The sequence below is a fragment of the Trachurus japonicus genome, chromosome 1 (assembly GCF_045865225.1).
Source record: "Trachurus japonicus isolate A0001 chromosome 1, Traja_1.0".
In the NCBI taxonomy this organism is placed as follows: domain Eukaryota; kingdom Metazoa; phylum Chordata; class Actinopteri; order Carangiformes; family Carangidae; genus Trachurus; species Trachurus japonicus.
The window spans coordinates 38950354-38964496 of NC_140907.1; the positions used below are offsets into that span (position 1 = coordinate 38950354).

A 14143-nucleotide genomic window follows, 5' to 3' on the forward strand; every position below is an offset into this window, starting at 1 on the left:
GGGATGATACGTCACCAAGCGTAGTAAAATCAGCTGTTCTTCACCTGTGACCTGCTATGTTTTAGCTTATCGACATTCCTCTGGAGCTCAGTTTTTATTGTTGAAGCGCGTCCGGCCCTATTAGCCATTAATTGTTCCATCCATAGTCGCCCTAACAAGTAGGTTATTTTTAGCTGAGTGTGAATGCATATTGTGGGAAAGTTTTACCCTGCGAACGTCACCAGCAGAGGTCCCCATCACACACAAAATAAAAGTAGCGTGCTGCTTACTTTCATACAGTCAAACGTTCACTTTATAGCCTAGCTACAGCCCTACACCAACGTTAATTAAGCATTATACAACAGTTAGTTCCGACCATGAGTGCTGATATACAGTATAACAGCAGTGGGACTTTTTACAGGCGTGTGTGTGTGTGTGTGTGTGTGTGTGTGTGTGTGTGTGTGTGTGTGTGTGTGTGTGCGTGTGTGCGTGTGCGTGTGCGCGTGTGTGCGTGTGTGTGTGTGTGTGTGTGTGTGTGTGTGTGTTTACACCATAGACTGTAAGGGTTACACCTAACAGGGCCTAATGAATTTTAAACAGGAAAAAGGCCTTATACTCAATTTTTACTGTACTATAACATCACTTTGGTCCATAGGTTCGGTCAATACTTGGTACAGTTGACTTCAGGTCCACCCTGACTACTGCCTCAGTCATTACCAAACATTTTTACTGTATGATTTTGGAGAAATTAAGCCTCAAAGTTGCATTTTTTGATTTTATTTTTTTTTAACAGGAAAAATTGCCTTATACTCTTTATTTACTGTACTATAACATCACTTTGGTCCATAAGTTTAGGAAATGGTTGGTACAGATGACTTCAGGACCACCCTGGCTACTCCCTCACTCAATATCAAACATTTTTACTGTATAATTTTGGAAAAATTAAGCCTCAAAGTTGCATTTTTTGCTTTTTTTAAACATGACAAAAAGGTCTAATACTCCATATTTACTGTACAATAACAACACTTTGGTCCATAAGTTCAGACAATGGTTGGTACAGTTGACTTCAGGACCACCCTGACTACTCCCTCAGTCATTATCAAACATTTTTACTGTATCATTTTGGGGAAATTAAACCTCAAAGTTGCATTCTTAGCTTTTTTAAAACATGACAAAAAGGCCTTATACTCTTTATTTACTGTACTATAACATCACTTTGGTCCATAAGTTCAGGCAATGGTTGGTACAGTTGACTTCAGAACCACCCTGGCTACTCCCTCACTCAATATCAAACATTTTTACTGTATCATTTTGGAGAAATTAAGCCTCAAAGTTGCATCTTTAGCTTCTTTTAAACAGGAAAAAAGGCTTTATACTCCATTTTACTGTACAATAACATCACTTTGGTCCATAAGTTCTGTCAATACTTGGTAAAGTTGACTTCAGGATCATCCTGGCTACTTTCTCAGTCATTATCAAACATTTTTACTGTATCATTTTAGAGAAATTAAGCCTCAAATTTGTAAAAAAAAAAAAAAAAAAAAAAAAAAAAGTTTTGCAAAGCCTAATGTTCCATCTTTACTGTAAAGTAATATCACTTTGGCCTAAAGTTCTGACTATGGTTAGTGTTGACCTCGGGAATATCCTGACTACTCACCCATGCAGTCACAGTGTCAAGTATTTGGACTGTATAATTTTTGAGAAATGAATCCATTAATTTTGCTCAATATTCACGCAAATGTAAAATCCCTATGATACATAATTTTTGACAAAAGTTGATAAAGTTGTTTCCAGGACCATCCTTACAACCCACTGATCCACTATTAAGCATTTTTCCTGCATCATTTTAGAGAAATTCAGCTATACAGTTCCATTTTTACATAGAAAGAGGCCTTATGCTCGGTATTTATTCTCATTTAGAGGCTTAATTTCTCTAAAATGACAGAGCTTTTCCAGTGCAAGTCCAAGGAAAGACAACTTCTAGGCTTAATTTCTCCAAAATGATACATTAAAAATGTTTGAAAATGACGGAGGGTGTAGCCAGGATACTCCTGAAGTCAACTGTACCAACCATTGTCAGAACTTATGGGCCATAATGATGTTACAGTACAGTAAATGTGGAGTATTAGGCCTTTTTCCTGTTTTGTTTAAAATGCATTAGGCCCTGATAGGTGTAACCACCACTCTATAGAAGTGATTGCTGTCGGAAGATAACTATTTAAGACTTATATTAACACAAACATTCCCCTTACTTCTGCTTTAATGATGTGAAAAAAAGTGTTGAAAACACCTCATTACTGTAGCCTAACAGCCAATAAACAATGGTTATACACACACACACACACACACACACACACACACACACACACACACACACACACACACACTTCGATTGCCTTCGTATTATCCTCGTCTTATTTTGAAAACCGGAAGTCATCTCGCTTGGTTTTAAACAGAGCGATAGATATAACAGAGTGGCGACATCAAAGGCTGTCGCCACTCTGTTATATCTATCGCTCTGGTTCTAAACTAGCGCTAGCTTTGCAGGTGGACTCGGAGCATTCGCCGTTCTCTGATACGGGCGCAGTTAAAATGTCTGTGCGGCTGGCTTGACTCCGCGAAGACGAACGACGGCTCATTTGACCGCAGTGAATCACAGCCGTGCTGATATACAGTACAACAGCACTCCCTATTGCTTAAATTAACGTTGGTGTAGGCTATAAAGTGAACGTTTGGCTGTATGAAAGTAAGCAGCACGCTACTTTTATTTTGTGTGTGATGGGGACCTCTGCTGGTGACGTTCGCAGGGTAAAACTTTCCCACAATATGCATTCACACTCAGCTAAAAATAATAACCTAGGCTACTTGTTAGGGCGACTATGGATGGAACAATTAATGGCTAATAGGGCCGGACGCGCTTCAACAATAAAAACTGAGCTCCAGAGGAATGTCGATAAGCTAAAACATAGCAGGTCACAGGTCACACACACACACACACAAAACACTAGTACATGGCATCTATACTTTAGTTCACTGAAATAAATGTAGGCTATACGTGTCGAGCATAAACTGTAAAAATGAGTGTATAAAGAGAACGGTAGTCTGTATGAAAATAAGCACGCTTTTATTGTGAAGTTATTACGTTTCACTTCCGCTTCCGTTCTGCCCGCCGTTATATTGATGAACATGAAACGAAAAACGAACAAATGAATTTACAAAAACCAAATTCGGGCCGTTATTTGACTGTGGTTTTCTCGTTTTTCGTTTTTGATTCAGAAAACCAAAAACGGAAAAACGACTCTGTTTTTTCATTTATTGGTTTTTGTTTGAAAAGTAAAAAAGGAAAAAACCACGGTATTTCCGTTTTCCCGTTTTTTTATTAAAACGGAATATCAAACTGACAAAAGGTACACGGACCTGAGAGGCTGACTGGCGGAGATGAGAGATGGTGAAACGCTAGCATGATTATTAAAAAAACACCATCTCTTATCTCTGCCCGCACATAGACAGACACAGGTTCACATACAGACAGGGGCCACGGTAAATGCAGCTGCAGCGCTATTAACCCCGCATAGTCCGACAAACGACTGGATGACCAAAAATGTATGGACATTTATTGTGCCATATGGATTCATGCAGTTATGAAAGGTAGGCTACACCGACATATTGTATATTGTGTTATGTATGTTCATATACTAGACTATATAAATAAACGTGAATCATTAATAATGTTGGTAGATCATTTTTGACTTGGTCACTTGAAAAGTAGCTCTCAGGCTGAAAAAGTGTAAGCACCCCTGCCATAGACTGTAAGGTAAATCCACAATATTTCCAGTTTGAACAGAACTTTGACAGGTGTTAGCTACATATAAATCGGTCCGGACGGGCTTTAGGAGCGGCCGAACCTTTGTTGTTTATTTATTTATTTATTTTTTCAACTTTATTTAAAGTTGTAGCAACAACAACATTTCAGTCTTTCCAGCTCACATTCGTTACAACAGTAACAGCACACTTTATCAGAATCAACCACTGCAGAGATAATGTTCATACATTGTACAATCATTTGATAGAGGTTTTGAGCTTTAGCAGCATCATTCTGAAGGACACTCATCTAAAATATGATTACATTTTTTTTTTTTTTTTTGGGGGGGGGGGGGGGCTTTTTTTATGTCCTCTATTTGTGTGTGCAATGTGGCCCGCTGCGCACGCGGGCCCTTTGGACCTCAAAACCCATGTGGAATACAGCCCAGCTACGCCACTGATGGAAACTGTGGAGGTGGAGATCAGGCTGGTGATGATGCACCAACTTACAAAACAGTAACATGAGGACGCTCTGCTTCATCAGTCTGTTGGACAAAGTGTGTGTTCATGTTTCTGTCTCTGAGGTTTGTAGTGAAGCTGCACAGAGTTTGATGGATCTGGTTCCTGGTTTCTCTCTGTTGTTTTTATTCATATCACATCATTCACTGATCAATTCTCTGATGACAGAGGCATTGTGGGAACAGATAGTATGAAGGAGCATCCAGTGGAGGTTGGTTTCAGGGGCTTTGTAACCAAGTCCACCGTAAGGCTGCTGGCTGTGGCTGAAGTAAAAGGACACAGTCAAGGTGCTAACTGAACATTTGGCTGGTCATTTGGTCATTTGATGGTGGTGAACCAGCTTCAGCTGACGGTGCCATCTCTGTTGTGGAGCATGCACACATTTTAGCCCGATTAAGGCGTATACATGCTGAAGAATATCAGTTTCCAATTGCATTATGTGGGTGTCTCAATCAGAATTGGAGAACTCTGATATTAGTCAGACTAACGCGTTTACATGCACTTCAGTTGTCCTGTTATAGTCGGATTGAGGCAATAATTTGTTTTCTATAAATCTCATGTTAACGTACTGACAGTTAGATCCCAAGTCATCAGCTCTGTTAATCTGTAACCACCATCAGATACAGGAATAATACGACCTTTGATCACATCATATCATAAGAAACAAAGTCAAACATCAATAAAGTAATAAGACAGAAGAACTAGGGAGAAGTTATTTCCTGTTCCAGAGACGTCGACTGCAGCAGCTCAACACACTAAATGAAGCTGTTATAGTTTGGAGGTTCACAGGTTTGTAGCAGGTCTCTTACTGTGACTCTGAGGGTCCAGGTTCAGGTCCAGGTCTGAAGTTTAGAGGTTGATCTCTGGACGCGTCACTCTTCATGGACGGACAGATGGATCCTGGAGACTCTGCTCCGTCCTCGTCTTCGTCCACACAAACACTCATCTTCAGGACTTCAGTCAGTCTGAGAGGGAAACCAGAAACACTGACTGTCAGATAACACACACTCACACTAACAGAGTATACAATATACAGTTTTAATGTGTATTATTCAGCTCATCAGCTCTTGTTGTTGACTTTTCACACAGGGACAAACTGACTCACACACTCTCACACTTCAATAATAACTATAATAATAATAAATTATAATAATGTTGTGTTAACTCACCTGCCTCAGACTTCAGTTTCCCTCCTTCTGCTCCCTTCATCTTTAAAATGGCGTCTGAATCGAGGCGTAGCTACCTGGCTGCAGCCTGAAGGACGGGGCAAAGTTCAAGGATCAACATTTAAACTCCACCTACATCTGATTCCAGTGGTTTAACTGGAGGATTTGAACAGTCAGCCTTTACAATCACAGCAACACCAACCTGTCAGAGAAGAAATCTCTTTTCTTTTTGTGATAACCAGATTTGTTACTTCCTAAACATAAAGACTAATGCTTTACTGGTGTGAACAGTGCTGTACATATTGAAATATGAATTGGTGTTGTGGTGGAAAGTGGTCTGTGCATAGTGAGTATGTGTGGGTCTGTGAGCATCTATGTGTTGGAAAAAGTGGGGATGAGCTGGAATGGACAATTGACCATTGATCTACTGGTAATGTTTATTATAAACTATCATTACGATCATTATTTTATTTTTTTAAATGTAAAGTGTCTTTGAGCTTTTGGAAAAGTGCTAAATACAATTTATTATTATTATTATTATTATTATTAATGGAGCTGGGAACTTTCACAAGAGGACTATAATACATGATTTACTTGCACCTTGCGATAATTTATTGTAGCCTAACTGTCTTGTAATGTGATGTTGTGAAGCACATTGATCTGTATTGTGCATGAAATGTAGCTACTTTATGATTAAAATTCGAATTGAATTTAATATAAAGTATTTACATCAATGCATATGAATATGTAGCCGCTGGAGGGAGGCGGGGTTATAAATTTGGACAGGCAGATTTAAGGAGGCCCTAATCAGGCAGAAAGGCAGCTGTCTGTCTGAAGTCCTCACCGGCTGATTTGCTGCAGGCTGGTGAGGAGGATTGTGTGAGGGCACTGCCGACCGTACGTTTTTAGAGTTTCCAGACCATACTGAGAATTACTGCAGTGAAGTTAGTTTGAAGTTGGATATTTGACAGACATTCGCTCACTCACTCGCTTCTCAATACATTAAAAATCCATATAAAATATAAGATGTGTTCAAATACAATAAAAACAGGTGTGTGTCATAGAGGAGGCTTAGCTCTACCATCCTGTGTTGATTTTGAGCCAACAGGTCACATGACCTGGGAGTTATTGCGCTCTAATGCTCATATTTACTGTATAAAATATATAAATTCATGTGACCTGTTGACTCAGAATCAACACAGAATGGCAGAGGTGAGCCTCCTCTATGAGACACACCTGTTTTTATTGTATTTAAACACATTTAATATTTTATATGAATTTCTAATATATTTTATACAGTAAATATGAGCATTATAGCTCAATAACTCTCAGGTCATGTGACGTTGGCTCAAAATCAACACAGGATGGTAGAGCTAAGCCTCCTCTATGACACACACCTGTTTTTATTGCATTTGAACACATCTTATATTTTATATGGATTTTTAATGTATTGAGAAGGAGCGAATGTCTGTCAAATATCCAACTTAAAACTAACTTCACTGCAGTCTGAGAATTGGCAAACAGTGAATATATGTAGAGGCACACGACATTAGTTACATTTGTGTGGTTGTGTGTTTCAAGTTGTTAGGTGCCTTTTCCTGTATGTTAAACTGCACAACAAGTGCCCAGCGCATACACTGAAACACGGAGCAGGTTGGGCTCCTGGGTAGGAATGAGCTGGTGAACAGGAGGTATGTTGATTGCTAGGAATAAAAAAGAGTTTCCACTGTTTGCCCAGTATATTGTGTGTGTACATATGCTGATGCTGACCATATTGCATTTTTGATGTCACTGAAACAGTTACAGGAGGGAAGTGAGCCAACAAGGGTCGGTCAGATCAGTGTGTGTGCACCCAAGCTATAAAACATCCATCATGCAATATTACAATACAGGCAACACATGGAATAAAATAAATTATGTTACCATACGACTGTCACAGGATGTTGCACGGCTTGCTTGCTATATGTTTGTTTGTGAGAAGTATTTGTTTTGTGTTGTAGGTGCATGAGGAGCAGCTGTGCATGGCCTGACTGCTGTTCCTTTTTCCTCTTCTTTGTGGTTTGGTTGATGTGTTCAGTTGAGCAGCTACCGCGGAGCGGGATTGTGCTCCTTGATGGCCTCGTGTTAAGATACACAGAGCGGAGCTGTTCAGCTGAGCCGTCATTTATTTTGTTTGTTTTGTTTGTTTTACCACTCTCCCACCAGGGGTGGAAAGAGTAGCCTACCAAAAAAATCTACTCAAGTAAAAGTACTGTTACCTTGATGAAATTTTACTCAAGTAAAAGTAAAAAGTAGTTCATTTAAAATTTACTCAGAGTAAAAGTTACTTAGTTACTTTTTTTGGGGGGGGGCTATAGTGGCCAGAGATTGGCCTAACATTCTCCGTGCATGTCTCTGTGTTCCAAATGTGTCCCTTCTCCATCGATACACTGGTCTCCATCATCTTTTAGCTCCTGTGGCACCAACTTGATTCTGACCTTCTGACACGGCAGTTGTCCAGAGCCAATCAGATGGACAGTTAGAGTTACTGGCACTAAGGTTGTCACGATCATGATCATGATACTAAAATTTTCAACTCAATATCGATATTAAGGAAAATATTCGATACTCAATACCATTTTCAATACGGATAAAAAAAGAAAAGAAAAATCTCTCTCTCCCTCTTTCACTCACACACACCTGTTTTTTGTTTTTTACTGTCTTTCCTGTCTGCTCTCAAGGAGGAGGGGGGTATTTTACTGTAGGTTCTCTCTCTCTCTCTCTCTCTCTCTCACACACACTCACACACACACACACACACACACACACACACACACACACACACACACACACACACTTACTTACTTACTTGCCTCTTTACTGTAACTGCTCTGAAGCAGTGGGCTGCTTGTCTGTTCCTCTGAGCATGGCCATGGATCGGACTGGGCTCCTACATTTAACTCAACGGACCGCCAGTCCGGCCTTCAGCCCCGGTGTGTCTAGTCATTTAATCTGGCAGGGTCAGCGGTCCCGTTACCGAACACAGCCGGACATGTTCATGATTTCATTTTTTAAAAAACGGACAGGACGTGAGAAGTGGACATGTCCGGGCAAAAGAGGACGTTTGGTCACCGTAAACGTAGCCGAATAGATGGACATGCCTGATAACGTTGTCTTTAATCATTAACGTCAGCTTTTAACCGCTAGCTGTGGCTAATGGCTAATATTAAGACGACAACATAGCGACGAGCCCTGTTATGCACAAACTCACGTAGCGGTGAGGAGGGGAGAGGTGTGCACCTGCTGCTGCTGTGTGCGTCTGTGAAGAAAGAGAGAGAGAGGCGGCAGCGGCGTAGGCTACTTCTGACAACCCACACAGACGCAGTGCAAGTATATATTTTTTACTTTGTAACGGAAGCTATTTAAAATGTAACTAAGTAAACTTCTTCCAACAATATGTACTCAAGTAAAAGTAAAAGTACTTATTTTAAAAATTACTCAAAAACAAACAGTCGGCTTCCATCTCCAAGCGTGCTCAGTCTGCCTTAACTCGAGGGGCTTAGAGGTTTGCTGTGTACACCGGCAGGAGTTGCATTTGAGCGTGTGCAGTGTCTGGTTGCTCTATAGAGGTGCCGTGTTATAGTAACTGCCAGGTGTGTGTAATGTTATAAATCACTGTCTTGTCTATTCCCTCTCTCACTCGCAGTAAGCCCGAGGGAGCCAGGCCGGCTGTATCCTGATCATTAGAGGAGATGTTTTAATCATTATTGCTCCTTTTACATGTGCCAATAAATAGATTGGAATATAACTTTTGTATAAATAAAGAAACAAGTGTTGTTTTAAAACTTTATACTGGAGTTCTGGCTCATCTTTCGAACCAAGGGTAACATAGGCTACAGCTTGTCAAAGTGTCTGCGATTAAAAAGATGATCCATTCATCATGAAAATGAATTAATGGTGATTAAATTCTGGTTTTAAATGGTTTGAAGTAAAAGCGAACAGGCCCAGAGGGTTAAAATGGCGTCTGGCCTCAGTGAACCAACTTGATCTCATAGAAATGCGTGAAATGAGCACGACTTCTTAACGCATTACTTTCACTATCATTTCTTCCTTGTCTATATTTAAATCAAACGACTCTGTGAGTGTGTTGTTCACTAACAAGTTGTTTAAACTACTCCAGATAGTCAGAGCTTGAAATAACATGCATGAAATACAAAACGTGATAGAATAATACTGAAGTATGTGTCTGTGTGGTGCCCCTCCCTCCTCATCAGCTCCTGTTGTTTCCTCTTTTTCACTGTGACTCTTCTTCCCTCCACAGTCCACAGACACAAACTCTCACACACTTCAATAATAATAATAATAATGTTGTGTTAACACTCACCTGCCTCTGACTTGTTTCTGCCTTGTTCACTGTAAAATGGCGCCTTAACTGAGCTCTTTGACTTCCTCTTTCCTCGTCTCTGTAGTGACAGAAAACCACAGTTGTAGCAGACCACTTTTTGGTTTTGTGTGTTGCTGTTGATCATTTTGTCCACAGGAGGGCAGCCTGGTACTGTTAGAATGGTCGAATGAGCTTTTATTTTGAAGAGATCGCTAACCTACTATGTCACTTCCTGGCTGTGTTGTGTCTTCCGTTAAAAAACAAGGTGATACGGAACGAGTTAACGGCGAAAGTAAAAAGTTAACGTAAACAAAGGAAAAAGAGGCAATGAAAGAGTTGCGGTAAATGAACAATAAAGGACTGGAAATAGCAACCCCCCGAGGAGGCACAAGGTTAGCAATTTGTAGTGTTTACGGTACTTGTGTTGATGATTTGTATCAGAAAGCTAAAGCTATGCTAACTGTTTTGCACATAATGAAAACATAAATGTAACTGGTGTATCTTTGTGTCTTATCAGTTCTCACGTTGGTATTCATCGAGTTGGTTACGGAATGGTTTATGGAAATAAATGTTGAAAACCACCAGTCGAGTCCTAAATCTTTCGGAGGGTATGCTACAGTGAGAACTTACCCCAGCGAGGCACCAGCGACAACTTCGTCCAGCAAGGCTCCGGTGACTTCGCCCAGCAAGGGACCAGTGACAACTTTACCACATGCATCGCCACTCCGTCTGTGAACTCCACGGCCAAGCAGCACAGCACGGAGCTACGCTACAGCATCGTATGGTAAAGTGATGGCTCAAGGGACGGTAAAGACTACAAATACAGTAAAAATGGATGTCTTAAAGGAACAGATAAATAAACTACAAGCAGAGATTGAAGAAAATAGAGGATTGCTAAATCAAAAGGATGAAGAATGCTTGTCATGGCAGGAATTAAAGGAGCTAACTGAAACCAAAAATAAACAACTAGTTGAGCTTCAACATGAAATGAATGACACTGAGGAAATAAAAATACCACGTCATTCAGAACGCAAAAGTGTACCCACAGAGAGGTTTCTTGCCTATCAAAGGGAGGAACAAAGTAAAAAAGAAAGGAGACTGCTTAGCCTTTATGAACAATGGAAAATTCAAATCAGATCAACGAAAGAAAACCTAAAGCAAAACACAACAGATATGGAACTGGCTAAAATGGCAGACACTGTTGAAAACGGAAAAGATGACATCATGAAAATTTACCACGAAATAAGACAGGGTACCACCCCATCCGCTGATTTAAGACGCAAAATAGATGCTTGTGAGGCAGTCACTAAAGACATTATGAAAATAATAAATGAACGCTTATCCGGAATAGACGATGTCTTTGATGCAGAGCGTGAAAAACGCAAACTCCGTGAGCTCCATGCTCATAACTACGCCCACTCCATTTATGGGACTGCTTCTCAGTCAGCTAATAGTCACTTCTCTGAAGCATCAGTCATGGCTGCAAAAAGGGCTGAAGCAGTCGCAGAGCTCGCTGCAAAAGAGGCTCAATGCAAATTAATGGAGGAAGAAAGAAAGCAGAAGGAAAAAATAAGGATGATGGAATCTGAATTAGAGCGTTTGCAAGCAGAAAGGGACAGAGAAGTAGCACGTGTGAGGCTGGAAAGCTACGACAGAGAAATCAGACAGGAAACTGACAATCAGCCCTTACAGCAAATGAACAGTCTGCCTACACAGCAACAAGACAGTAGATACAACAGGCAGAGCCCTGCCATCCCCTCTGTGCATCACCAAAACCCTTCCATAGTCCCACCAAATTCCTCCACTGACATCTCCTCTTTAGCCCAAGCGATACAAGACAGCATAACCATCAACAGACTCCCCATGCCAATGCCCACAGTGTTTGGAGGAGACCCCATCCACTACATTGAATGGAGAGCTTCATTCATGTCACTGATAGATAGAAAAAGCATCTCATCAGCCGACAAACTTTATTATCTAAAGAAATATGTCAGTGGCCCTGCTCACAAATGTATTGAAGGCACCTTTTTCCGAGACGATGACGAAGCATACAGAGATGCATGGAATAAGCTCAACCAACGCTACGGGCAGCCATTTGTCATTCAAAGGGCTTTCAGAGACAAGCTGTCAAAATGGCCGAAAGTACAAACCAAAGACGCTGAAGGGTTAAGGGCCTTCTCTGATTTCCTAAATGCCTGTCTCCAAGCCATGCCTCACGTGAGAGGTTTAGAAATCTTGAATGATTGTGAAGAGAATCAAAAGCTGACACAGAAAGTCCCAGATTGGCTAGCAGCACGCTGGAATCGTCAAGTCTCAATAGCTCTCATGGAAGGAAGAGACTTCCCCATTTTTGAAGACTTCGCCAGATTTGTGTCAGTGGAAGCGGAGATAGCATGTAACCCAATCACTTCCCTGCATGCTCTACACTCATCCAGTTCATCCTACGTCAAAAGAAACACAAATGAAACAAAGGGAAACAAAGTAAGTGTCTTCAGCACTCAAACAAATGCAAACACTGAAAACATAAGGTCAAACTATGGAAAAGAAAAGCCTCCCTGCATGTGGTGCAAAGATGACAAGCATCAACTGTCCAAGTGCTCAAAATTCAAAGAAAAATCCCTCGAGGAAAGACGAACATTCATAAAAGACAATAAACTGTGCTATGGATGTGTCAAACCAGGTCACAGCGCCAAGGAATGTCGTCACCGCCACACCTGTGATCTGTGCAAGGGAAGACATCCCACCTGTCTACATGATGAACATTACAAAGGGTATGAGGAGAAAGACAGACCTGTAAGCATGGAAAGAAGGAAAATTACAGCAAATGTGAACACAAACTGTTCAAATGAAATTGTGACAGCTAGCCCACTCTGTGTCACTAAAGAGGGTCAGTCATACAGCACCTCCATGATTGTCCCTGTGTGGATCTCCTCTGCCACCCAGCCGTCCAAAGAACAGCTCGTCTATGCACTGCTGGACACCCAGAGCGACAGCACCTTCATAGAGAGAGAAGTAAGTGATGAATTACAACCAAACACTTTCCCTGTACAACTGAAACTCACTACTATGCTAGGAGAGAGCATGATAATGAAAAGTGAAAGAGTAGAAGGACTTCGTGTCAGAGGCTACAATTCAGGCATTTACATTGATCTCCCTCCTTCATACACAAAAGACTGTATCCCCATGAACCGTGATAACATACCTACCCATCAAACAGCAAAACAATGGCCTCACCTAGCAGCAATCACAGATCAGATACCCCCTCTCCTCAGCTGTGATGTCGGACTCCTCATTGGGTATAACTGTCCAAGAGCTATAAAACCCAGACAACTGATTGATGGAGCAGACAATGAGCCCTACGCCGTCCTCACAGACTTGGGATGGAGCATTGTGGGCTGCTCTACACCTGGCTTTAATGAAAGACAGTCCAGCCTGTGTCACAGAGTCACGGTAAAGGAACTTCCTCCAGTAACGCCGATGGATGTGATCAGCGTCCTGGAGTCAGACTTTAAGGACACGAAAGGAGATGACAAAACTGTCTCACAAGAGGACCTCATGTTCCTGAGCACACTCAAGGATGGTATAAAGAAAAATGCCCAGGGACATTACGAGATGCCTCTTCCATTCAGAAAACGGCCCTCCTTACCTGACAACAAAAGGCTCGCTGAAATCAGGCTCAGTCATCTTCAACGCAAGTTCAGCAGGGATGAAAAATACAAAAGAGACTACACAACATACATGAAGGAAATCATAGAAAGAGGTGACGTGGAAGAAGTGCCCACAGATGGAACTGAAGGTGAGCGGTGGTATATTCCACATCATGGCATATATCACCCTCAGAAGCCTGACAAATTGCGTGTTGTGTTCGACTGCTCTGCAAAATACTGTGGCACAAGCTTAAATGAACACCTGCTCCCAGGACCAGACATGATCAATAACCTGACAGGTATTCTTATAAGATTCAGACGGCATCCCATTGCTCTTCTATGTGACATAGAGAAAATGTTTCACCAATTTCATGTCCAAGAGGAAGACCGCAACTACCTCCGGTTCCTCTGGTGGAAGGATGGAGATACAACAACACAACCTCAGGAGTACCGCATGAAAGTACACCTCTTCGGTGCGGTGTCATCCCCTGGGTGTGCAAATTATGGACTTAAATACTTAGCTAAAGAACACAGCCACTCACACCCAGTAGGAGCACAATTTGTTGCAAAAGACTTTTATGTAGACGACGGAGTGACAAGTACAGACAATGTGAAAAGAGCCATTCAGTTGGCACAGGAGGCAAGGGAGATATGCAGCAAAGGTGGTC

The 14143-nt window shown here is 41.3% G+C and overlaps 1 protein-coding gene across 7 annotated transcripts in view; it reads right to left on the bottom strand.

The window, feature by feature from the left end:
* LOC146992569 (uncharacterized) overlaps positions 1–14143 on the bottom strand; it is a 251635-nt gene that overhangs the window by 30422 nt on the left and 207070 nt on the right. The window lies entirely within an intron of this gene.